This window comes from Apis mellifera, linkage group LG11 (assembly GCF_003254395.2).
Source record: "Apis mellifera strain DH4 linkage group LG11, Amel_HAv3.1, whole genome shotgun sequence".
In the NCBI taxonomy this organism is placed as follows: domain Eukaryota; kingdom Metazoa; phylum Arthropoda; class Insecta; order Hymenoptera; family Apidae; genus Apis; species Apis mellifera.
Window position 1 is genome coordinate 14,527,711 of NC_037648.1, and position 25,607 is coordinate 14,553,317.

The window sequence follows — 25,607 nt, forward strand, 5'->3', positions numbered from 1 at the left end:
ATTCAACTTTGTCGTTTTTATCTAGACAGACCATATTTCAGGTGGATCTTGTTTTATTCGTGAAAGAACATTGTCACGTATTCGTGGAAACGTATATATTGTTCACTGGTATGAATTGATCTTGCTGGTCCCCTGGTTTCTCACCCGTAAAAGCTTCGTGGTCCCGGGGGATCGGTCGAGTCGAGAAAGGCGGGCGAAAATCGGCGAAAAGAGGCGGCGATAGGAGACGATCGATTTGTTTGGCGGAGAGCGTGTGATACTGACAGAACTCGAACACGCGAGTAAACACTCGAAAGCTTGGCTAGAAGAGAGAGAGAGAGAGAGAGAAAGGGAGAGGGAGGAGAGGGGAAAGAAGGAAAGAGCGAGAGAAAGATTGGAAAGAGGTCGATTCGCAGGGCTTTGGAGAAGGAATTTCTACGTAATCGGCCGACTTCCCTCGAGGTTGAGCGAATAAATAGAATAAATCTGCTCGAAGGAGCGGAGCAGACGGTGAAACGAGACCGTTCAAAGTACGGGGAAGATTGCGCAACTGCGAACTAAAAAGGGAGAGAGAAATAAGGAGAAGAAATAAAGAAAAAAAAGAAAAAAAAATACATCGCCAAGATCCTCGAGGATTGATCAAGTTATGCGTCCGCCATCGTGATTATCTTTGGTTAATGATCGAGCCAGTTTCTGTAAGAACGAAAAGGAAGAAATCTTTTGGGTGTTGAATCAACTTGTATACGAATGTGAAATGTGAAATGGTATTCAAAATTGAAAATATGTGATGTGTACATTACTTCTCAGTCCATTATGAGATTTCATAATTTTATTCGAGTTTTATATGATTTTTTATATGTCATAATTACAAGTTTGTAAGAACAACATTTGCAATGATAATTTGGCTATATGTCAAAAAACCAAATACTGTGATCTGTGAAATTATATATTTTTAAAATATTTCTTGATACCAATTATATCTAAACAAAAATACATATTTTAAACTTAGCTAGAATGATGTAGGAAGAAATAATAATCATATATATACTTATCCAGTTTAATACCTCATAATTAATCTCTTTGTTCTAACCCATTGAACTATAAAGATTCTCTTCTAGTTTCAAAACTTCCAAACCATTTTCCAATTCATAATCATAAATCATAATTGTAAGAGCAACATTTGCAATGATAATTTGGTTATATGTCAAAAAACCAAATATTGTGATCTGTGAAATTATATATTTTTAAAATATTTCTTGATACCATTTATATCTAAACAAAAATACATATTTTAAACTTAGCTGGAATGATGTAGGAAGAAATAATAATCATATATATACTTATCCAGTTTAATACCTCATAATCAATCTCTTTGTTCTAACCCATTGAACTATAAAGATTCTCTTCTAGTTTCAAAACTTCCAAACCATTTTCCAATTCATAATCATAAATTTTAACAACGCTATTAAACATAAAGTGCATTGTTCATTCATGCGCAATTTCTATTGATCAGACGTTTTTATGCTTACATAAAAATTTTGCCGTCGGTAAGTGACATTCAAAGTTTAAAAAATTTCCATGTGATCGTGACACGATTGTGCATAATTCGTAAAAGATCTGATCGTCTTGTCTGAACGTTTTGTCTGAACACAGAGAAAACAGTTTGTCAGGTTTAAACGACCAGAGAGCATGGTTATCTGGAAATGGATTAATGTCGCAATACACGAGCGCACAAGCATTCCTTCAACTATTTCTTATCAATCTATTCGCAATTTACACATTGCTTTTTTAAATTATTTTTCAGCCTGTAATCACATGTTTTATTAATGTATATCGCATATTACGTATCAATCGTTATGAAATAATTCATTTGCCAATATTTAAAATAATAAATATTATTTTGCAAAATATTATTTCACAAAAACAATGAAATCATAATTAAATCATATGGTAGAAAATTTTGTACAACTATTTGTACAGATACTTACAAATTATGTCAAAAAGTAGCAGCAGAATGTAAGTTACATTGACCGTAACATTTTTTTTATTGATTTATATCATATTTTTTAGGAAATAAAAAAGAAAAATCCAATTTAATTAATCGAGCGACCCACATCTATCTGCATAAGCGATAAGTGATCAAATATTATCACAGTAATACCGGTGGATACTATATTTGATTGCAATCAAAGAAACTATGTTATCAGACATCAGTTTAAACAACTCGACTCATAAGCAAAGAGTCTATATAGGCCAGTAAATAGGGTCAAGATAGTATTTCATTCCCGTCTTCTATAGTCTATCGTTTTTAGCCACGTTCCCAATAACTATCCAACCCCTTGAACTCCAGCAGGGATATGTTCGAATCGATTCCAACCGGCAGCTGGCTTTCGTCTCGCCCCGAGGCATTTAGGAATCGAATATCCGGAATTAAATTCGACAAATGCGAACGATCATTAGGGACTGGTCGCCGGCAAAGTGTCGCGTGGCACGGCTGTCCTCTCGGCTGACTTGGAAACTAGCCTAATCTTGTTCAGATTCTCGTTCCTGGTGTCTGTCGACAATGTGCAAGCATTCTTCCGTTCATCCAGTAATTTCCAAGATGGATTCCACGTTTCGTGTCTGCACGTTGATTCACATAAATCTTTACGATTTCGCGCTTCTTGATTCAGATCATTTATTGGTTAATTTCCAACCAATAGAGAGACGTTTACGAATTAAATTCTTGATTAATTAGGCTCCTCCTGAAATGAAAATGCCAAAGTTAGAAATTAAAAATATCTTTTTAATTTTAAAAAAATAATGAATAGTATTCTATATAATATATACAATATAAAAAATTTCTATAATAATTATATATTCTTTGAAATAATGTATATATATTAAATAATGTAATATATATTCTTTGAAATTGATTAATTGAAAAAAGAATCGCTTGACCAATAAAAAAATTATTATTTTTATCAGGACTCCGTATCAGTCGATTTTTCCATTTTATTTTTGCCAAGTGCACGAGTCATTGCACGGTTTATACTTGGATCTGGTAATTGAGCGATTCAATGTTACACGACTGGTCGGTCAAAGTTACATTATCGATACGAAAGGCTTCAAAGCGTCTCCGCCGAATCTTATCTTACGAAGTAGACGTCTTGACGGTTCCACCCTTATCCGTCTAATCTTTGCCAGAGTTATTACGTTTCTGCGAAACTTCCTTCATGCCCCTTCTTTTCTTCTACTATCGTTACCGTTCGAGGAGTTGGTTGAGAAATGGTTTCCTTTCATGGATGTCGAACTTTAACATTCCATCAGGGATTCGTTTGCCACGTGGCCAATTCTAAGAAGAGAAAATTTATATTACTTTTTTCTTTTAGATAATATAAAGAATGATCTATGAAATTCAATTATGTATCTTTTTCTTTTTAAAAATATAATTTCATTTAAGAATAATTATACTTAACGTGATATTTAATTTTTCTTTTGACAAATCCTGTCAAATTTGTCAATATTGACACAGTAATATTTAAAGATAAAATGACGAGTTAGTAATTAAATATTCCGATAGATTTATCAATTTTTATGATCCTATTAACTGTTTCTGGCTTCTCTAAGATGGCCACGAGATTCGAACGCTAGCAAGATCTTGGTGTTTCTCACGAAGCGGTAAATTCAATTTCTTTCAGCCATTCGCAAAGGAAAGAAGTCGCCTTCCACTGAACATTTTCGAGGCTTCTCTGAACTTCTTTACGATACCCTGGTCAACGTTTCCGGCAGCAAATGGCACCATTGCGGTAACTCCTCGTGCCAGCATTCATTGTGCATAGAGATCCGACGCACCGATTCCATAACCTCAATGTTACCGAAATACTTGGCTTTACAAGTTTTACAACAAGAAAGCTATTTCATCGTTATTGATAATTATTCCCCTTCTTTTGAAACACTTTTCTTGTTAAATTGCTATAAATAAAAAAAAGAAAAACAATTTCAAGTTTAAAAGAGAAAAGCGTTAATCCTTCACTCACATATACATAACCTCTCTTCTCGCTCTCGAAGACAAGGATTAAATTTTTTTTTCCAAAGCTTCGAAAAAAACTTTCAAATTATCCAGAAGCTGTACATAAAACACAAACGAAGAGACGAATTTCTTTTTCTCTAAAAAGAGATTGACTCTGGCCTCCGTTACACGTTACTTTCCATCGACGATTAATCGAGTCGGCGGCTTCCGGCGGAAACAGAGACGAACAGAGAATACCTTGAAGTAGAAGCCGGATCGCATTCTCATTGGCCATGAACCGTGGAGATATATACCGGTTGGAATGAAACGACTCGAAAAGGCAAAACCAGTGCACTGAAATTACACGTAGCGAGCTAGGACTAATGAAAACGTTATAGTTCGTCGTCTTTTGAAACGTGGATTGCGAAGAATTACAACGTGAATCGCTTTAATAAGAGCTCCCATGATCAGGGTGTGCATGTTCTCGATACTAGTGAAAAAAAAAAAAAGGATATCGAGGATAACTCGTTCCCTTCGTGTATCGCGAATAGCGTTTTGTTCGACGTGGAATCGACTTACTCTGTCTGCATTTTCTTGCAGTTCAACCCTCGATGGGACGAACCTCTGTACTTTAATGGAATTCCACGGTTTCCAATCTTGAAGTAGGAACTTTGAGAGTCTCTTGATAATTAGAGTTTGAATCGTTGATTAGATGATTGATTGTCTTCTGATTTGAATAATGGGATGATTTGACGATTTGGTGCTTGAATACCAAGAAAAATATCCTCCTCTATCTTCTTGTTATTTATTAGGCTGTAAATATTGATTAAATTTTAGAGTAGTTCTTTATTAGATAAAAAGAAATGGATAATATCATTCAATCTATCTTTAAATTCAAAAGATTTTTTTTTAAGAATGATATTATGAAATATATGGAATAATTACCATTTACATTTATTATGTAATATCTTGATACGTTTTTAAATAGTATGAATTTTCGAAAATTTTCAAAGAAATTTTTAATCCGTTTCATTAATAGAAATGGCAAAGTCTATAAATATAATATGGGTAGAGATCAAGACCTAATTTCAAGTACAGTTAGTTCCAGACAATTCAGTAAAATGTCGATCGACAGATCTGTGAGCAACTTACTGCAGCGTTTACTGGCCTCTACGGAAAATATATCGGCAAAGCTCCACCGGGGTCAGTTAAAGCTGCGGCTTTAATGGCCGCGGTGAACGCGCAACAAGGGGATACACGTGTACACGTGTTCAAGCTGGTAATTCTGAATCGAGTTAAAACATTGCACGCTCCCGTATCTTTTTCCGACGATTGCCACAACAGTTGGCGAATCTTCGTGTCGTTGCACAAGGATAGATAACGTCTACTGTCTCGTAAACTTCCAATGAAGTCGATGCATTATGTATGTCGTACAATTTGATCTTTCCATAAATAAATGTAATCGTCAGATTGACTCCACGTTGAAATTCTTCAGAAATTCATTGTCTCTTGCATGGAATCGATCTTGCTTTTATCAACGTCCAGAACTCGTACCTATCGATAAAAAGTTTTAATTGAAAAGCGTTAATTCGATCGTTACTAATCGATTATAAGGATCCGATTGTAAAACCATTTTACAATTAAACGTGGGTGATTCTGATTATCCTGTAATCGTTTCCTGTTCTGAAGTAATCGAGATTCTTCCGATTGAATATTCTTGCTTATTATTAGGTTCTGTTTTACCCAATGATAGATGATACATGGAAAAGGCAATATCGATGATTGACTGGGCTGTCACAATCATTTCATCAATAGGGTTTTTGTGTTTAAAAAAAAGAATTTAATTGGCATCCACTTATTGTTAGTTGTCAATCATTGATCAGCCAGGATTATTACGTCAAGAGATGTTTCAACATTTATAGAGTGACAATTTTCAATCTATCGATACAAAAGTAACTTATTCGATGCATGGAAAAAGGTATTAGATAAATTATAAAAAGTTTTAATTCTTTGCAATTTATACATAGAAAGATCTTTGTCTTTGAATAAACTAGGCATTTACGAAAAAAATCAAACATTTTAATTTCATAAATCAATTTGCAACTAGAAATTCTATTCATATATCTGAAAATCAATCTTCATCGTCCAAAGGTCTTTCATTAGTTATTCCATCCGGTCTAATGACGTCGTGTTGTTAATTCCACGTCGAGAACACGGTGCCAAAGGGTAACTGCATACACGTGTCCACTTGCAAATCCTGAAGCGTGGCGCGTGGCGTGGAAGCTTCTGTTTCGACACATCTCGAGGCAGCTCGAAGCCAACCAGTACACAACGGATTCTCATAGTTGCGTGACGCTCTATTACGGCGTGTATAATCGACCGATCGACCGGCTGAATTCCCAAAGCTGACACTCGATTCGTATCCGGCCATTTCGGCCGGATATGCGATTCAGACGTTCCAACCGTTTCCGATGTTCTCCGCACGAATTATTACTCTGACCGGCGTTAATCTGCTTGCTTTCTCCCTACTAGAGAATTACGATCAAACTGACATCTAGGGGACATCTTATGCTATAGATTACCAACGAATGATATTGCAGTAAATTGATAAGTGATAAATTATATATATATATATTATTATATATTATACAGACTTGATAAATAGATTTTACAATTTTATATTAGATATTCTTGAAATATCACGCGAAAGATATTAGATTAATAATGATGATAAATCTCTACGTGACATCGTGCTTAAAATGCAAAACGTTCGTGAAAATAAGAAGATGGCTGATTACCACCCGAGTTGAAGACGGCTCGTTTAATGTGGAAAAAAATTCGTGCAATGCAACTACATGAAGCGCAATACTATCTACCTACGGAAAAAGCAAGAAGGAAAGAGTGGCAGGTATATCTTCGTTGCGGCAAGTTCGTTAAACTAATATTCATACATCTTGAGAAAAAGTGGGTCAGTCGCCTGGCCGCGTGTATCACCTATACACGTCGCTCGTTTATTACGTTTCGTGCGTTTCGTAAGTTTTATTAAGAGCCGCGACGTGAAAATTCCTCGACGTTATCATTGCGCCTGCACAACTTCGTCTCCTTGGAAGCATGTCTCTTCGTTTTTTACATTTTGTTGAACGTCTCACATCCCACGTGTTCCTTGCAGATCGTTGTTATGCTAACGAAGTTCGCTTCGAAAGGGAAGATTTGAATTCCCTATCTCACCTCATAACAAGGCATGTCTAATCTTTCTCGACTATGGTTCGATATTGCTACAAGATAAACAGGTATTCTAAAAGGAAACAAGATTGCGATCCGAGTCTTTTGTGAAGATTTGAGGATCATTAGCGCGCAGAAAGAAACTTACCAGGAGGATAGATGCGGGATTTGATCGAGGACTTGTTTTTGTCGCTTTTCCTTTGAAATTTCTTATAGAAAGCATCACAGTTTTAATGTCTTAAACTAGAAATTCTTGTCGAATCTGCAATTAAGAATGTCGTTAGATCGATGATTTTTCAACACTTTTGTTGAAATTTATTTCTCTTTCCTTTTAACTTTCTCAACTAATTTTTATTAATATTATTATCAAATCTATTAATACTATTGATATCATCTCGACCATTATTTCCTCTAAATATAACAGTATTTTTTTCTTTTCTCTTATTTTATATATAAAACTATAAATTCTTCTAGAAGCAACAGTTCTGATTCAAACCTATCTCCATAACTGTCTCGACACAAAAATATCTCTTTTAAGTTTTCTTTCTTCACTTCTTCGCTCCAGATAAAATATCACCTGAACTATGTACTACCTCGAAATCAACTTGAATAAATATCAGAATGCCAAGCAGTCGATTGGCTTTTTTGTCAGTCGATTTACTTCCATTTCTCCGAACTCTGTTTCATTCACTCAAAAGTAGAAGGGGCTTGAAGGCAAGATGAGCCTTCAACGACGAGAACTCGATAAGACATCGTACAACATTCGGCCGATTCTAATACCAGTTTGACACTTGGAGATCGATGAGAATGGGAAAGTATCGTACATCGAGCCGGCAGGGAAAATTATACAGCTGATGCGCGTTACGTGTGGCCCGGTCATAAATCACGGACATTGGAAGCGAAGAAGGCGGCCAGGCCGCCGATACTAATCCGTGGAGAAAGACAAAACTCCCGATTACAGTTTCATATTGAATTTTTCATTGGGACCCCGCTACGTGGACAGCCTCTTTCATCGTAATTAGATATTCGAGCCGGTTCGGTGAATAACGACACTACGATCTGCGCGCAATCTGCCTTCTCTTTCACTTCCTCCCCTTCTTCCTCGTTTTCTCCTTTTCCTTTTTCCATAGGCTACTTTTTTTTTTTTTTTTATCTTTCCTTCCCTACGATATGCCGAGACACAAAGTCAGCTCACGTTCCGTGGGCCGTGCGAACAGAACAGGTAACTCTCGAAGGAACTCCGGCAAAGTATCCTCTATTAAATTACAGACGACCAGGCGTAAATCTTCAGGCAGAGGCGTGCGAATGAGCGAGCGAGCAAGCGGATAGACTTCTCACTTGCGTGATGGAAACTTTGTGTTCCCTTTTCCTCTCCTTTTCTTTTCTCGCCATTTTTTCCTCCATTCTTTTTATATTTTTTTTTCCTCTCAAGTTTTTCGAGACAGCTTTCTATAATAGACACGAAACTGGGTGTTGTATCGTCGCGATGTTGAGGAGGATCGTGCACGAATGTTCTTAAAGGACTAGAAAGTTTTCCAAACAGGATCGTTTATTAATTCTGATCTCATCCAGACTTTACTATTGCATTTCTTCTTGTATCCTTCTTTGTCCAATAATCTTTTCTGAAAATTAAATTTATATTAAAATTGTTTCAATAATACATTTAATAATAATTTCTTTTTTTTTTTTAATTATTCATACAATACCTGACCAAAATCTAAATATTTTTGTATTATCTTCATAGTAACATTTATATAAAATACATGATGAAAAACTGGCTTGGAAAGTATTATCAACAGAAAACTATTCATCCAACCAAAGCAACTTTTTAGTTGGCAAAAAGAAAAGAAGAAGAGGAGGAAAAGGAGAAGGAGGAAGACGAAGCCTGGAGAAGTTGCCGAACTGCAGGATACGTCACGATCAAAGCGAAAGGTAGCCCGCTTTGTAACCAGGATACGCGAATAGGGACAAAGAAGCTATCGCGGCTACGGGAATTACGTATACAGAGTGTCTGGGCGGAAAAGAAACGGCGACATAGCGGAATCTGGAGAGCATAAAATGGGAATTGTTAGGAACTTCATGCTCCACCGCCGCAGGCACATTTATCGCTTCCTTCTCTGTATCGACGGGGTTCTATCCTTAAGTTTCTCACCGACTGGCGTGCTTCACGATGCTTCAAAATGGAGACGATTTGTAGAGGAAGTGGCGAGCTTCGATCGACATTATCGCTATCGTGATTTCTCGTAATTTATTATTCCATCCTTAAGAAGGTTTTTCTTCAAGTGTGTTTCGCATACGTCTGTTATATGCTCAATGTATAATAGTATTTCCTTGTAATCTAATTTGATGAGAATCCAATGAATTGATGATTCCTACAATAAAATAGATAAAATTTATTATTTTTATAATCGTTGTAGATAATAGATATTAATAATGATATATATATATTTAATATTGATAAAAATAAAAGATAATTAAAAATAACAGTTAAGAGCTATTCAATATTGTTATCGATATTATAGTAAAAATTTTCACTTCATACTCAATGAATACAATATATCCCATGCATTGATTCTGTCTACGCATTGTCTACGTTGCATTTTTTTATCGACGGGGTTCTATCCTTAAGTTTCTCACCGACTGGCGTGCTTCACGATGCTTCAAAATGGAGACAATTTGTAGAAAAAGTGGTGAGCTTCGATCGACATTATCGTTATCGTGATTTCTCGTAATTTATTATTCCTTGAGAAGGTTTTTTTCTTTGAGTGTATTTCACATACGTATATGCTCAATGTATAATAATATTTCCTTGTAATCTAATTTGATGAGAATCCAATGAATTGATGGTTCCTACAATAAAATAGATAAAATTTATTATTTTTATAATCATTGTAGATATTAATAATGATAATTAAAAATAACAGTTAAGAACTATTCAATATATTGTTATCAATATTAGAATTACAGTAAAAATTTTCACTCCATACCCAATGAATACAATATATCCCATGCATTGATTCTGTCTACGCATTGTCTACGTTGCATTTTTTTGCAACAATACCAGGATTTTCTTTACCGTTCCTGATGCAGCAACACCGTGCTGATTCCCTCCTTTTTCCTCCTCCATTTCTCTTTTCTCCATCTCCATTCCACTTTAAATCTGCTGGAGGGACGAAGGGATACACTGTATCGCGAAGGATTCCCTTTGAACCTCCTTTAATAAAATTGAAATCCCGGAAACGATCTCTCCTCATTAATCTTTTTAACAGAGGGAACCGAGGCTACCGCTCGTCAAAGCGTTTATTTCCGTCTTTCGCGTCTATTACTACTGATCTGCAAAACACAGAGAAGAGAAGCGAGAGAAAAAAGAAGGACCAAATGGAGAATAAAAAAGAAAGGAGGAAACAGGGTGCAAAAAGAGAAGAAAAGGAAGAAAGACCGCAAGGGGGGGGGGCGGAAGAGGCGGAAGGGGCAGGGCAAAAAATGAAAATCCGCTTGCTTCGAAGTGCTTTCAACGAAATTAGAATTTCAAAAAGGTCAGGTTAAATTTTCCATCCCCTCTATCCCCGCCTCACGGCCACAACCATCGTGTGACCCGCCCCGATTATTAATTTCTTTTTCTACCCTTTTTCGGCCAACGGTATTTCCCCCTCCTCTCCCTGCTCCTCTCATCTTTCTTCCTCACCCCCACGTACTCCCATACCTCCATTTTTTCTCCTTTGTTTCTTCAACATCGATGAAGCGATTCGTCCATAGGGCTCATCTTTATTCATCGTGTACCAACCTGGTCTGGTACACATTGTACATTACTCCGGCTAGCTATTAATTCTCGTTTGACACTCGGAGACCGATGGGCCAGACATCCCTGGTACTTTTTACAGGATTTCCATGATCGATTACCGGCCGCTTGCGCCGAACATATGTATCCTCTCACGGTGTTTTGCCTTTCCCTTCTTGGGATAAGAGGAGTCGGCCGGGGTAAACCGATCCCATACTCTACCATCTCTCTGCACCTCTGGGATTCTGTATATGCATACATACACGTTTACCGTGGCTGTATAGTTTCAATGAGTACACGGTGCAGCTGTTTGGATAGAACAGATTCAAACAAACTGCATCGTCGTTTGCATATGGACTGTATCGAAGGGGGGGGGGGGAGAGGGAATACATTTTGCAGACGACTTTCCGTTTTCCAGGGAAGCTATGATTCCTCGAGATTTCCAAAGGCTCGATCGACGCAATAAATTGTCGGTAAAAGGTTTGAAAATATGTTTCACTGCTGATCGATAAACGAAAGATCTCTTCTCCTTTTCATTCCTTGTCATCTGAAATTTAAATTTAAGAGTTTAATTACGGATTAAAATTAATGCGAAAAATTTAATAAAATATTTAATACTAATTATCATGAAGATCTTATCTTTCCTCGAAATTGTATACAGTTTGTATGTATCATTTTGTTATTTTTTCCTTACAATCGATTCTTCTCCCAATATATTCTCTCAAGTCGAATTTTACGCAATTAAATTGTTTAACACAAATTCAATTAAGCGACTCGAACATTGGCCCTCGACAGTATTACGCATCCGAGCGTGGAATTATTACAATTACAATTTCGAGCGAGGAAACTGGAATGGAATTGGAATGTAAAAATAAAATGACAAAAGAAGAGGGAGAGAGAATGAGAGAGATCATATATCGGACCAGAGCTAATCTGTTAATCTAATTTTCTCCAACTAGTGGTTGGTGTGTTCTATGTCGGGAATCAACCAACCATTTTCTCTATTGCTCTTCCCATATCATCTTCCCAATTGTGTATAGTAAATAAGAAAACTAATAAATTACCAACGAGTGTGTGGTTTCCAGTTCCATATGGAATTATATATTTTCTCTCGCGTAATTGGCGAACCATCGAAGAAGATTACTCAGAATATTGACCGAAACCGAAGTCATAGCTCGAACACAGAGGGGGAGAACCAAGAGATGAAGGGGTGGCTCGATTGAATTTCGCCTCGGTGAGATAATAACGAGCTACCGATAGATTCCATTATACCTTTAAAATTCTCCAACAATGGAACAGAACTTTCTCCCATCAGGACCGGTTGAAAATATTCTTCAGAGAATTGTTCGACCACGTGATCGGAAATTAGCGCTCTTCTACTTTGCTGAAAAAGAAAATTACACGTTTTAAAATCATCACCATTTCGCTCGACTTGGTCATGTGTCTCTAATTAATAATATTAGAAGATAAGATATCATGTTTTGTTATAGTAATACCTTAATTATCAATTATTAAATTAATCATAATTAATATGATAAAAAGAAGAGAAGTTTTTAATTCTATGTAATATTTAAAGAGGTTAGGCATTCGACTCCCTTGAATCAGGTGAAATTAGGTGAAATCAGGTGAGATAATGGCTGGTTTTAAATTTTGATAAATAATCAAATTCATGCTCGTTTTATCCAAGGTAAGTAGGATGATTATCTAGGTAATAGCACGTTTAGTACTTGCTTATGCCAAAGAGCAACATGTAAAATTCCTAGAAACAAGAATTTCTAATTAAATTATTTTCAAATTCTACCGAATCGAGCGAATTATCAATCTTCATAAAATTATAATACTTGCATTCTCCAGATTCCGAATATCGCAGAGAATATATTTGTTACATGCTTTTTAGTATATCCATACTTTCCTCTATGTAATTTATGGAAAAGTTCGTTGTAAAACTCGAAGTTCTTGAGCTATCAATGCAAATTCATCTAAAAAAAAACAAATTTCTAATAATATAACGAATGGTAATAATCGTTTCGTTAATTCAAATGAATTTTTTCTTTTAATAAGATTGCCTTCAATAATAATTTCTATTTGTCAAAGACACCTTTTTCCATTTAAATAAAATTCAACGAAAGTTTGACAAAAATAAAAAGAATGAGAGATATTGATTCATCATTGTGCCAATAGTGCAAATAGTTAACGGTATAAAAAAAAAAAATTGTTCCCTTTTGAGGTTATATGTCGATTGTTGACATATAGATTCACAACCTGTTCGACACCATAGAATACGTAAGTACATATATTCGTCAAATTGTTTGTATTTCATATTTTTCTTTTCTTCTTTTTTTTTTTTGTTTTTTTTTTTTTTATATAAACCTCTCAATTGGATGATCGATCCTGTATACCAAACCTATGAAACGACCTATATAACCTCGTAATTCGAACGGTTGTCCGCATCCTTTCGACGCTTTTATGGCACACTCGGGAGTCAGAAAATTATTACAATTAGTGAGTGCAAAACGGGTCACACGTTACAATACGGCCTGTGTGGACGAGGTGAAACAAAACGCGTGTAGAGTCATGGCAGCGCCGATTTCGCCGATTTAATGACGTTATACGTAGATTTAGTAACGGGTGGACACGTGACAGCTGCATTAAATTTTCGCATTAATTCGCTCGCTCCCATGAATAACCCTCCTTCTCACTCTCTTTCCCACTGCATCTCTGAATCGAAAATGTTCCGAAACCGATAGAGAAAAATCATGATTTTTTTTCTTCTCGCATTTGCGCGCTTTTGTTTCCATTCGGTTTTTGTCTATTCGCATGATTACTCGCGTTACGCTTCAAATTTATCATTGTTGATTCGGTTAGTCTTTTCAAAGAGCCCTGTGAATAATATCAGACGAGCATATTGACAAAAACTGGATAATTCTGTTTTTTTTCCCATTTTCTTATTTCATTCACTCGTATTTCCCAGACACGTTTTTTAAAATTTACAACAAATTGAAAAAAACAAACGATATAGTTACTTTTAAAAAAAAAATTGAATAGAAGAACGGATAATAATGTATTTGATTGTTAATTTGTTGATGACTACAGATAATTACGATGAAAAATTGAGTAATGTGATAAAGTTCATAATTGAATCGATGTTTATCGTTGACTTCTGCATTAATTTTTTATTCAAACATCAATAGTTCTTCGAGAGAGCGAGATGTAAAACGATTCCCACGAGAACGATTTGTATTCCATCGTAACCGATCATAATCAAACCGAATTATTGAGACTTCCACGATATCCAGAAATTTTAATATTTATTCTTGTTTTATTAATACGTTTAAAAGAGAATAAAATAAAAAATAGAAAAAAAATAACAGAATGAATATTTATTTTGATTAAGATTATAACTAAAAATCCTACGATTTCTTTATGCATAAAAAAACGATAAAAAATCTAGCACATTTTATCGATACTTTGTCAAAGATGCTTCTAGTTATAGAACGGCTAATTCAACGATAATTTATTTTGGAGATTGCTATATACTTATCTTATTATCAACGATACTTTCTTCTCTATAGTATCGATATTTTTCGATATATCTTCTTCTATTAAAAACAGTAATGCGTTTTTCCGGTAAAACATATTCAACTTTTATTATAATATTTTTTTTCTAGAATAAATGTTTCGATGTTTGATGTTTGAATATTTACAAACTTCGATGATTACACTTTTTTTTTTATTATGCATAGTTGCTAAAAAAATCTCTTTTACCTAAATGAATAAGAATATGAATATTTATACTTTCTATATATTTTTCTATATATATATACACATACATAATTTATTTTTAAAATAATTAAAATATGAAAAATTTGATATTTGACAAGAATTTAACACGTTAGTATTTATAGAATAATATATAATATGTAAAATTTGTAGAATTATAAATAAATACTTACATTATAAAGTTATATTACTTAATTCATTCAAATGAATATTGCATTTATTAAAGATTTCATATACAAAAAAAAATTGTAATACTGTGTGATATTTGAAATAAAATGGGGAAACTATTGCAATCAATTGAACGATATTTAAACGATCAGAAAATTCATTTTTCCGAAGCTTAAATTTTATTTTCAAACTGATTGTATATATTTTCTATTTTTAGCAAAAATTCATTTTTCAATACTTGTCTAGGAGACATTTCAAATATCGAAATTCGTTTTGTTGACGATTAATTGATAATATATGGTTGATTATTCGCTTCCTGTTATCTATTAAAATGTTTCAAATATGGTTGTACGTTCTAAAAGACCTTTTATGATTATAACATCAGCTTTTTCTTCATACTACAAAGTTTTTACAAAAAGGATAATCCTGTTTAACCACATTGTGGAATATTTTAGAAGAAGGAATTGACGATATATTTTGTCACTTCGTCCAAGGAAAAGAGGTTATGTTGATTTGACGAATTCCACTCTTGAGACGGCAACTCATACAACGAACATTTACCTAGCGTCGTATAGATACGGGAACAGTCGTTACCCTTGTCCCGGAAGTGTCTTAAGCTTACAGATGCCCGAATATACTGACGTTGCCAACAAAGCTTTGTCAGAATCGGAATTGGCGTCAGGACGATAATTTTCCTCTTGTTACATTCTATACCATATGTCTCGGTATACGTTCACTATTGTCAAATTATTGTCGCTTGATAAACTTGTCGCCAGATGACAGAATCATCATGATATTAAAGAAATGTAAATCGTTAAATAAAGTTTTATTAAATTGTGCAAATATAAGATTTAAATATAATATTTTTTTTTCGAGAAAAATGAATCAATCTGTTTAGTAATATATATTTATTATAAACAAAATACATTTGTTTAAGTTATTGATGCTTAGAAATTATCATAGAATTACTTTAATGAAATATTTATTTTATTGGAAGACACAGGTAAAATAAAAATTAAACTATAAATTATATAAAGACAAAGAACATTTCAATTAAAAAATGAGAACATTATTTAGAAAAAAATCATGCATTTTTATATTAATGATAAAAAACAATTTTTCTTATCATTTTGATTTGCTTAATTTAAAATGTTATAATATTTAATAAAAAAAAATATGTTTATATTTTAAATTTATATTATTGGTCCATTTGTGTTGCATATTTTGTCTAATAAAATTATTTTTGTCATGTATTATTCAAATTTAACAATGAAAACTGTCAATAAAGAAAAAAGAAACAGAAAATAATCAAAGTTATTGAATAATCTTTATGCAATTTATTCTTCTGTAATTTATTCCACAGTAAAGTGCAGTAATAATTGGCTTGCGTATCGAATGGATAAATATATATATAATGGTTAACCTATATTTTGATGAAAGTAAGAGAAAAAGAGACAAGGAGAATTTTTTCTTTACATTTGCTTAAAATATCTTGTATTAGAAGTACGTAAATATCATACAGTTTGATAAATATATTAGAATTAGATAGTAATTGATTGATGATATATAATTTTTTGTTATACATGCGTTTGATACCATTTTATTTATGTTACGTTCTATTTATAACTATATAGACATGCTATGTATAGATATAATATATATAATTATACATCAAAACAATGTAATTAGAATAAATTTCATTATTATATTATAAACACATGATTTACATTTTTCGTAAAAAATAAATATGAAATTTAAATGTAATAGTTTAAGAATAATTGAAAAAATCTTTCTATTAATAATGAATTTAATAATGAATAATCATCATAAATGGTTTTAATAAGAGGAATTTTTTTTTAGTAGAAAAGAGTTGATGCTAGTAGTGAAAACGATCACTAGTAAGACCTGTCTACATGTGCAGTCTGCCGCGGTAAAAGCCGGTGACCTAAATGTCGCCTTTATGCCAGGGGCGTATCTGTCATACGCGCAGGTGCACCCTATCCCATGACCACCCCCAGGATATTAGCAGTACTGCTCTCGACAATTTCTTCCTCATTCTCTCGCTTCTATTCTCTACGCCTCCTTCTTTTTCCATTTTCTGTTTCTATTACTACATACTTTTAATCTTTGTTACTAAAATAAAAAAATTTATCAAGTTTGTTTATCGTTCTATCTAGCTGTCGATCTATCCGTCCATTTAAACTTATCTAGCCATTTATCTAGACATATATACTTTTTTTTATCATTTCGATATTCTTCGGTTTTTGTTTTACTATTCTTTTGTTTCTCTTTCCTATTTTGTTTTTATTCTTGTTTTAATTTCTATTTTTCTTTCCTTATCTCCATACTATCCTTATACTTCTTTTTTATTCTATTTTATTCATGTGCTTCTTTTTGTATGAAATCCACTTGAAAAATTTACGACGTTATAAATCATTATTCATTCGAAAAGAAAATGTGAAAGAATTATTTTAGTTAGAAAAATGATTGTAGATGTCACTTGACTTTTTCTTACTTTTTCTTTCTCTTTCCTCACCATCCATATTATCATTAGATAGCCATAGATAAGTGTATTCATTGAAAGAAGCTGTTCGAGAAAAATAAATCATTTTATTATTCTTCATTACAGATTATCTGGCTGATCATCTCATATTTCAATATTTAGCCGCCAATGAAGAGTATTGTGATAAGATTCGACGGTTAAATCGCTATAAATTTTCGCAAATAGAAATTTGATTGCCAAATCGAACAATTACCTTCTCTCGTATAACAACGAGCTTTTGTTTGTCTACAAGCTCTTGGTTAACTTCAGCAACCATGTATTACGTATGCGTGTATGCGCAAGCGAGCATGAATTCTATCGAATTCATAAAATAGAAGATTATTTCATGAATTCTCTTATTTACATTCATTGAAATGGATATATGTAATATAATGATTTTATTTCTTTCCTCTTTCTTTGTTTTCCACGTTCTCTCTCTCTCTCTTTCTCTCTCTCTCGATTATTTTCATCTTTTATATTATCTAAAAATAAAAAAATGGATAGCAAAATAATATATTTAATTGACGAATTCAATATATAGTATATAATTTGATTAAAATTATAATTAATTATAATTTTTATTTTAAATCTTATTTTAAATATTGTATAAATTCAAATTCACTATTATTTACACGTTGATCATGAAAATTAATTCGCCTGTGTATTTTTCATTGTGCAATTTTTCTATACAGAATATATATAATATTTCTCTTAATTGTTTTGAAAATTGTGAAATAAAAATCCGGATCTATGATAGTTTGTATATGTACATTCATAAACGCACAATATTTTTTTGATAGGATAATTTTGAGTGCAGCAGGAAAATGTAGCAGGATAGTTAATAGAATAATCCGAGCTCAAAAATTAGCAGAACGTAAAAATAAATGTGTACGAGATACACAAATCTCCACTTGAAACAGGGAAAAAATATTCGTGACATAAAATGTGCCCGGTGGATTCAGCGAAAAATACGAGGAAGTTTAAAATATAATATTGTTAACGATAAATCAACCGAGCGAAGTTGGTCGTGTATTGATCGAATGATATTTGAAACGCAACTTTTTAAAAGCAATGGACGTGAATCGTATGGCTGTTTCAAAGTAATAACGCCAAGTGAAAAGTTAATCAACTGCTGCTTGCTTGCCTCCTTCTAACTGTTCTCCTTCTTTTTCACCTCTTATTCTGCCCCTTCTAAATCTCTTATCAGTCCATCTCTTTCTATGCTTCGTTCCCCGTTCCTCTTGTCTGAACTCACCTGCTGCATATTTCAGTTGTTCTCAAGACGTTTAAGGAGCACCGATGTTTCAAGATTTTTTTTTCAAGATTCTCAAACATTCTTCAATCTAGACAATATATTCAAAGCGATTCGAATTTTTCCATAGTTAAATTGTTGAAAATCTTATCAGAGAAATTGAAATTGAAAACCCTTCGTATTCATCATTTTCATTATCTCTTGTTCTTTTTTTACTCTTCTATTTTCTATCTTTTATAATATTGCATTAATGATTGTTCCTCAAATAAATGAAAATTTAAGATTACCGGGCAACGATCTCTGGTTAACAGGTCATCGTTCTCGTTTCAATTATCTGCATCACTGAAATCCAAAATAAGTATTATTGATCCACGGTTCGCGAATCCAGTTTATAATATTCATGTGCAGTTAGCTAAAATTACACGTTCTCTTTTTCTGTAAAATAACGAGAACTATTGACTTCAGTCGGTAAAAGAGACACGTAGCTTGAGGGCACGCGTGCACTATGCATTCTATCTGGTTGAACGTGCAATACAATATAGCCACAGCCTGGCGAGTCCATTAGTCATGTCCTTGATTATGAGGGATGGTCTAGAAATTTTTCATCCGCGAACGGTCTCGCTTTGTCAACCTCTTTGTAGCCGAGATAATGTCTTGCGCGTACCTTCTTGGATTGGCTAATTTCCCTTTTTCCTAAGAATACTTTGTCGCTGCTTTTCGCATTTACCAACCGTGTCATTTTTGTAGGTTATGAGACAAAAGAAATATGTAGATCTTATGATTCTCTAGACAAGAAAGTGCGTTGAAACGGATTGAACGAATTGAACAAAATTCAAGTGAGTGTAAATATATATTATTGAACGCTGGATATGTGAATCTCTTGGTATGTTTATAAAAAAAAAAATATAATCTCGAATAATCATATTTCGAACATTTTTATCGATCGATTAGAGTTTCGATTGTTTATATCGATAAATATTAGAAATACATTTGGTGCAATAAACGATGACATGATATGTAGCGCATTGTTATGTGCTGTCGCTAGCGAATTTCGCCAGTGATGTTCCGTGATTGCGCATCGATTTTTCGAGAGAGGTTTATTTGAAGAGCGATAGGGACGATTGTAAATTTCGATAGGACCCGAGTCAACTTCCTGATAAACAAACAGTTCCATCGAATAAATGCACGATTCGCGTATTAATCCTGTTTCTGTGACTAGTGCATTACAGTTTTGTTGAGTTAAAGCTTTACGTAAAATAGTGAAATTTAATGGAAGGACAGTTTTATTGAAAATATTTTGTGTTAAAATTCTGATTATTGCAAAATAAGATCAAATACTGTGTAATAATAAATAAATTTTATCGTTTGTTTTTTGCAGTGATTATAAAAAATTAACAGAAATCGTATGGAAATCATTTTATCTTAATGGAAGCCATTTTGCGGTCGATTTTTTTTTTTTTATTTGATTTCACTAATAATAGTCGAAGAATAGAAATAAAAAAATTGTATGGGAACGAGCAATTAAGCAGGAACCTGAATCATTTCGTTCGTAATTAATTTATTCTGGTTGAGCGGGAATTAACTGCTGTTTTTTATGCGTCACTTTTTGACGTCAGTTTTCATTCGCCATAGAAACAGGGTATGATTAACATTTCTCATTTTTTTTGTGTGCATATGCACTGAAATATATACATAGCGAGTATAAATTTTTACCTTTGTACCAGTGACTCTCAGCGTTCCTCAATTTGTCAAGTTTAGCTACAAAATTTTCAGAAAGAACACTCGAAAAAAATGAAAGAGCAACGTACTTATATACACATCAACCCGCGTGCAAAACTTAGAAGCTGAAAATTGTTCCATCCTGATTAAAATGTTTCTTTTTTTTTTTTCTTTTCTTTTCTTTTCTTTTCTTTTTTTTCTTTGTCCCAACACAAACCGTACATATGTTCGTATATGTACGTATATATATATACACACGTTGCTTCGAATATGAAAAAGTCACTGGAATTTTGCATTGTGAATATACGTTTTTAATAATAGATTAAAAATTGTAAGATAAAATTTAAAATATTGATTTTCCATCGTTCTGTTGTATCTTTATCGTTTTCCCAGCACAATCAACAGCAGCTCGGCCAATCAATTCGCTATTCTGATATACTTCTTCGAAGTTGGGAATTTGTGGTAGTACTTTGATTACCGTATAAGAAAAAAAAGAAAAAAAGAACGAAAGTATAGTCTGCTGCTGTAGATGACACCCACACTCATCTATTCAACTATATCTATACCTAGATCTACACGAGTGGAGCTGTGTGTCTTTGTGCCGTCGCAATCACAAGGAAAGACGAGCACCATTACACCGACATAGAGGACGACCAGGGAGCAGAAGTGTAGGAGGAGGGGGAAGGGAGAAGGAGGAGGAAAAGAAGTCGTAGATTAATCGGGGACGCCTAACAATCGCGTGCTATTCTTCGTTCACGTGCTGTACCCTAGCTCGACTCCCTTTTCCGCACGAGAGGACGAGGTCTCTGAATTCGACGAGGTACCTGGGCAAAACAGCGGGGAGACGAGTGGAAAAATAGAGAATGGAGACAAAAAGGGATGGAGAAAAAAAGGAAAAAAAGAAAAAGGACTAGAAAGAAGAGATATATAATGGAGACTCCTAGTTCGTGGATCGAAGGATGGCGCCACACGTACTACGCGTGTTCACGTGCTGACGCTCTTGCAAAAAGCTAAACGTCAGTGCTTTAACTATACAGTGCATCGTGGCGCGGTGATATATGGCGCGTGTATGGAACCAGGATACGGGACCGATGAAGCAAGATTACCAACGACAGATAAGATCCTGATGATGCTAGGTCGCGCCAGCCGTTCTTATCCAGCTTCTGATAGACAAGTCTGGTAATACATGTGTTTGTTTTTGTAGGTACGATCGAGATATGTTTACGCGGACTAGTAGTATAAATTGAGGGGAAACAAAGGATTGAAAAGAGGATTGAAACTTGCTAACCTCGGAAATCGTTGGTGATGAATGTACCGGCACATAAATTTTAGGACACCGTTCCATCCGTGTGATTCAGATTTCGTTTAGATGCTTCGATTACGGATACGGTGTTTGCTGATAAAAGCGATGAAAGTGAAGCGACATTTTTCGTCCCAAGATTATGGCAACGTTGGAGGAATTTAAATGAGAATCATCAAGATGAATTTCCTAACCTATTAATTGTCAAACGTATTACTAGTGATTCGATGTTAAACTGTGAAAATGTAATTGAAACCGATCCAGGACAACCACAAAGAGACGAGTCTGGAATTCTTGGAATTTTAAAATCTCAATGAGGGTATTTTTCAATTTCGACGATGTAACTCAATATTGGATGTCGAATATTGGATTATCGGAAGATCCACGATCCATGACGAAACTTCGACAACGAGATTAATAAGTGAGGATCAAATTCTGTAAGGTTCAATTTCTGGCCTGACCTTTAGGCGAAAATTGGATTTTCCGGCTTCCTTGTTTCTCGGTTGCGTTGGTTTTTTTTTTTTTTTATCATGTTATATCGTTTTGTTATCTAGAAAGCAAGGAAAAAGCCTGATATTTTCAAGAAATGGAAATATATAATGGAAAATACGATGTTGCAGCTGGATCGCGTGTCTGTGGTATGAAGCAACACGTTGTGGTCAGAAATCGAGGGGTAAGCTTCGGAAAAGGAACATTTATCAGCGCCATGCTATATTTGGGTCTTGAATAAATTGACTTTTTGCACACGTCGGAGCGGAACCAATGGAAAGAAATTACCAACCAGATAAAATCCTGATGATGTCAGGTCGCGCCAACCACGGTTTACTTACTCAGCTCTTGCCAGAGGAAAGGCAAGATGGCTGTGTTTGATTTACCAAGATTGCCTGCACGTCCGCTCGATCAATCGATCAAAGAATTGATGACAAACGAGCGGAATGGTAAATAAAGGAAATTTATTTCAAGCGTGAAAATTGAATTTAACGAGCAGTTTGTTGTAATTGTAGTTAGAATGGTGCAAGATTGCCAAGATTAATTAAGAAGCTAAAAGATTTTAAACTGCGAAATGATAAAGCAATGAGAAAGAGAGGTTAGATGGCGTTAAGAACGATTTCCAAATATATTAATTCGAAAATATAATGCTATTCTATTAAATTTATAATAATTTGATAAAGATAGATTGAGATATATTTTCATTGACAATATTTAAAAATCAAAATTGAGACAATGATAAAAAGAAACTGTATCTTACAATCGCAATTAACGAAATTTTTGATATTCTTCCAGATCAGGTTTTCAATTTGAATAAAGTTCACGAAACTTTATGTCAAATGATCCAGTTTATATCTCGCCATGATGAACGATCGATGTATTGGTTTATCGACATATAATGAGATAAGGATATAGTAGATGGCGCAAAAGAAGCATTGAAATTTTGATCGCTCTCCGATATTGTTCGCAGAGCTAGGATGAAAATTTTATCTCGTTCCGCCTGCTGGCGGCGTTTTATTTATTTAATGACCCGGCCATAGGATGTAATTAAATAGCTCGCTTTTACTGCACAAAACGACTGGGCTTTCGGGCAAATATTAATCAACCGTAGAGAGAAGGGATATTCCGTTTCGTTAACGACTAATGCACAATTGAAAAGCGACCTTACTCGAATATAATATTACAAAATACACGGTTGCCACGTTTTATTTATAATCGGGCACTACATGCATCGGGCAAGGTTTGCACGGTCCAGAAAGTTTGATTTTTGGCAACGACAAGTCCCCGCCATCGCATACAACACTTATTTCCTTCTCTTTTCAGTACTTCCTGGCACTTTTCCCTGCCAACTTCGTTCAACCACATATGTGCAGTCTTCCTATTCTACGTATATGTAGAGACATTGCATCTATCTAACACTCGAGAGATATATAGTTGGATCCTGCAAATAAAAGTCTATATAGATGCTGCTTCCTTGCTATAAAAAAAAGCTTCTCGCTCATTTAGCTTTCATTTCCCGAGAACCATTTCATTTTAAAACGGACATCTTTTATATTCGACATATATTTAATCATTGAATAATTTCTCTTATCTCAATTTATATATTTGCTGCAATTTGAACATTCAATGATCTAACCAATCGAAGAAATTTATCAGGTATTTAATATTTTTTTTTTTTCTACATGTTTCTATATTCTAAACGTAACGTCGTTTAACAACCAAATACATTAATCATTCCTCATATTTTTCTTAGATGTTCCGTCTTGCTACGAGGCCCGAATAGCATCGTAATACATCTTGAACATCTTCCATCTTCCGCGCAACAATTTCCGCCTTATTTATTACCTGTAATTTTTAATATCGCGTTATTGCTGTGCACTACCTATGAATGTAGCAGAGTTTCTCTCTACGAAATTTCTCATGTGGAAACCGACTTACCCAATCTCTCTCTCTCTCTCTCTCTCTCACACACACAGACACATACCATTCTGTCTGTCTATCTCTATCATCTATGATATCACTTATTCCTAGGAATTTTCATTTTTTTGGCACCGTTCCCTGGTTGAACCAAATCCGTCTATTCATTGGACAGAAGGCTGTAACAAGTGACACGGGGGCTTCGGATAAAGTGGCAAAAAACGGAAATGTCGAATTTTCGAATTGAATGGTGGCCGATTACGATCGATCGGTATCGGTTTCACGCTGAATGGAGGGGAACCGGTGGGTAGATTTTCGAGTCGCGAATCGACTGGCCAGAAGGGTGAAATGAATGAAAGCGGTCACGAGGCACTTCAGTCTCGGGTATCGGGGCCAGTGTAGCGGGGGCGAAGGCATCGATTTTCGAGGCGTGCATACCAATATCGGGGGATATAGAAAGAAGAGAGTGGCTCGGTGGCGCGGCGGCTCCCCGTGAGAGGCTATAATTAAGCAACAGGTTGTAGCTTCTTCGCGGAAATTTATGAGCGACGCCCGATGCGGGACGATCCTCCCGTTTCGAATTCAATTTTTGAACCTGCCCCCGCTTCAAGTCCCCCCCCCCACACGTTTGCTTTTTGCGAATCCGCCATTTCCATCGATCGATCCCACCGCTCGGGGGAAACGGCAATTGATTGTAAAAAAAAAAAAAAAAAAAAAAAGGCCGCCGCGTGATCAATAACGCGGAAAGAGGCGCCGCTTGCCAACCGGCGGTGAAGGTGAACCTGGAACCGTTCCTCCCCCCCCTCCTGCCCCTATTTCGACCAAGATTAAAGGGTAACCGAGATGGCAAATGTTAATGGAACGGAATAGGAAGTTCGTTCGCCGAAGAAGAAGAATTTTCAATGCGCAACCGGCCAAGGTAGAGAAGAACTTAATGAGCTTTTGTAAACGGGCTTAGCATGCCAAGAATAATGGTAAACGATTTTTGTAAGCGTACGAAAAATAAAGATTTATTTTATCTTTCCTTTTCCCCCCTCCCCCCCTTTTTTTTTACACAATTTTAATTATACACATCTCTTTTATGTTGGAAAAAAATAAAGAAAAAAAGATTCGAGAAGGAGAGCAGGAAGGAAATAACCTTCTGCTCACTGGGCGGTGTCACGGCCTCCTCCCCTCCCCTCCCCTCCTCTCTCCCCCCTCCTCCCAAGGGAAAGAATTTAGGTCCAATTACAGAAATCGGTGGGGCGATCATCGGTATCGTGGATCCCGTGGAAGGGCAAAATACACGGCCAATTTGCGTGGAAAGCCGCGGCAATACAGCCGAATTGGAGCGCGAGGAGGTGGGAGCCGGAGTTGTTACGCGAAATCGTTCCTTCCTCGGCCGCGTTTCTAAGTACCCGGGCGCCAACCATCCAGGGGATCCGGTAAAAGCTTGAAATCGTCGATCCACGATCTCCACCAGCCTGCCTC

At 35.0% G+C, this 25,607-nt stretch overlaps 1 protein-coding gene and 1 long non-coding RNA gene across 28 annotated transcripts in view; one reads left to right on the forward strand and one right to left on the reverse strand.

Moving 5' to 3' along the window:
* LOC724460 overlaps positions 1–25,607 on the forward strand; it is a 41,461-nt gene that overhangs the window by 6,628 nt on the left and 9,226 nt on the right. The gene's annotated exons all lie outside the window — the stretch shown is intronic.
* LOC102653678 lies at positions 42–12,728 on the reverse strand. 23 transcript variants are annotated; one of them, XR_003305747.1, is made up of 17 exons: positions 12,467–12,728; positions 12,035–12,354; positions 11,589–11,817; positions 11,361–11,517; positions 10,896–11,215; positions 10,180–10,525; positions 9,735–10,042; positions 8,899–9,564; positions 7,341–8,814; positions 4,916–7,265; positions 4,550–4,783; positions 3,438–4,460; positions 3,117–3,313; positions 1,968–2,723; positions 1,336–1,784; positions 1,044–1,251; positions 793–959 (listed from the first exon to the last, which is right to left on the reverse strand). It is a non-coding gene; the product is annotated as an uncharacterized LOC102653678 (long non-coding RNA). The 23 variants fall into 23 exon arrangements; XR_003305748.1 differs by having other exon boundaries at positions 7,341–7,454; positions 7,786–8,814; positions 10,896–11,517; XR_003305752.1 differs by having other exon boundaries at positions 4,916–6,846; positions 6,922–7,265; positions 10,896–11,517.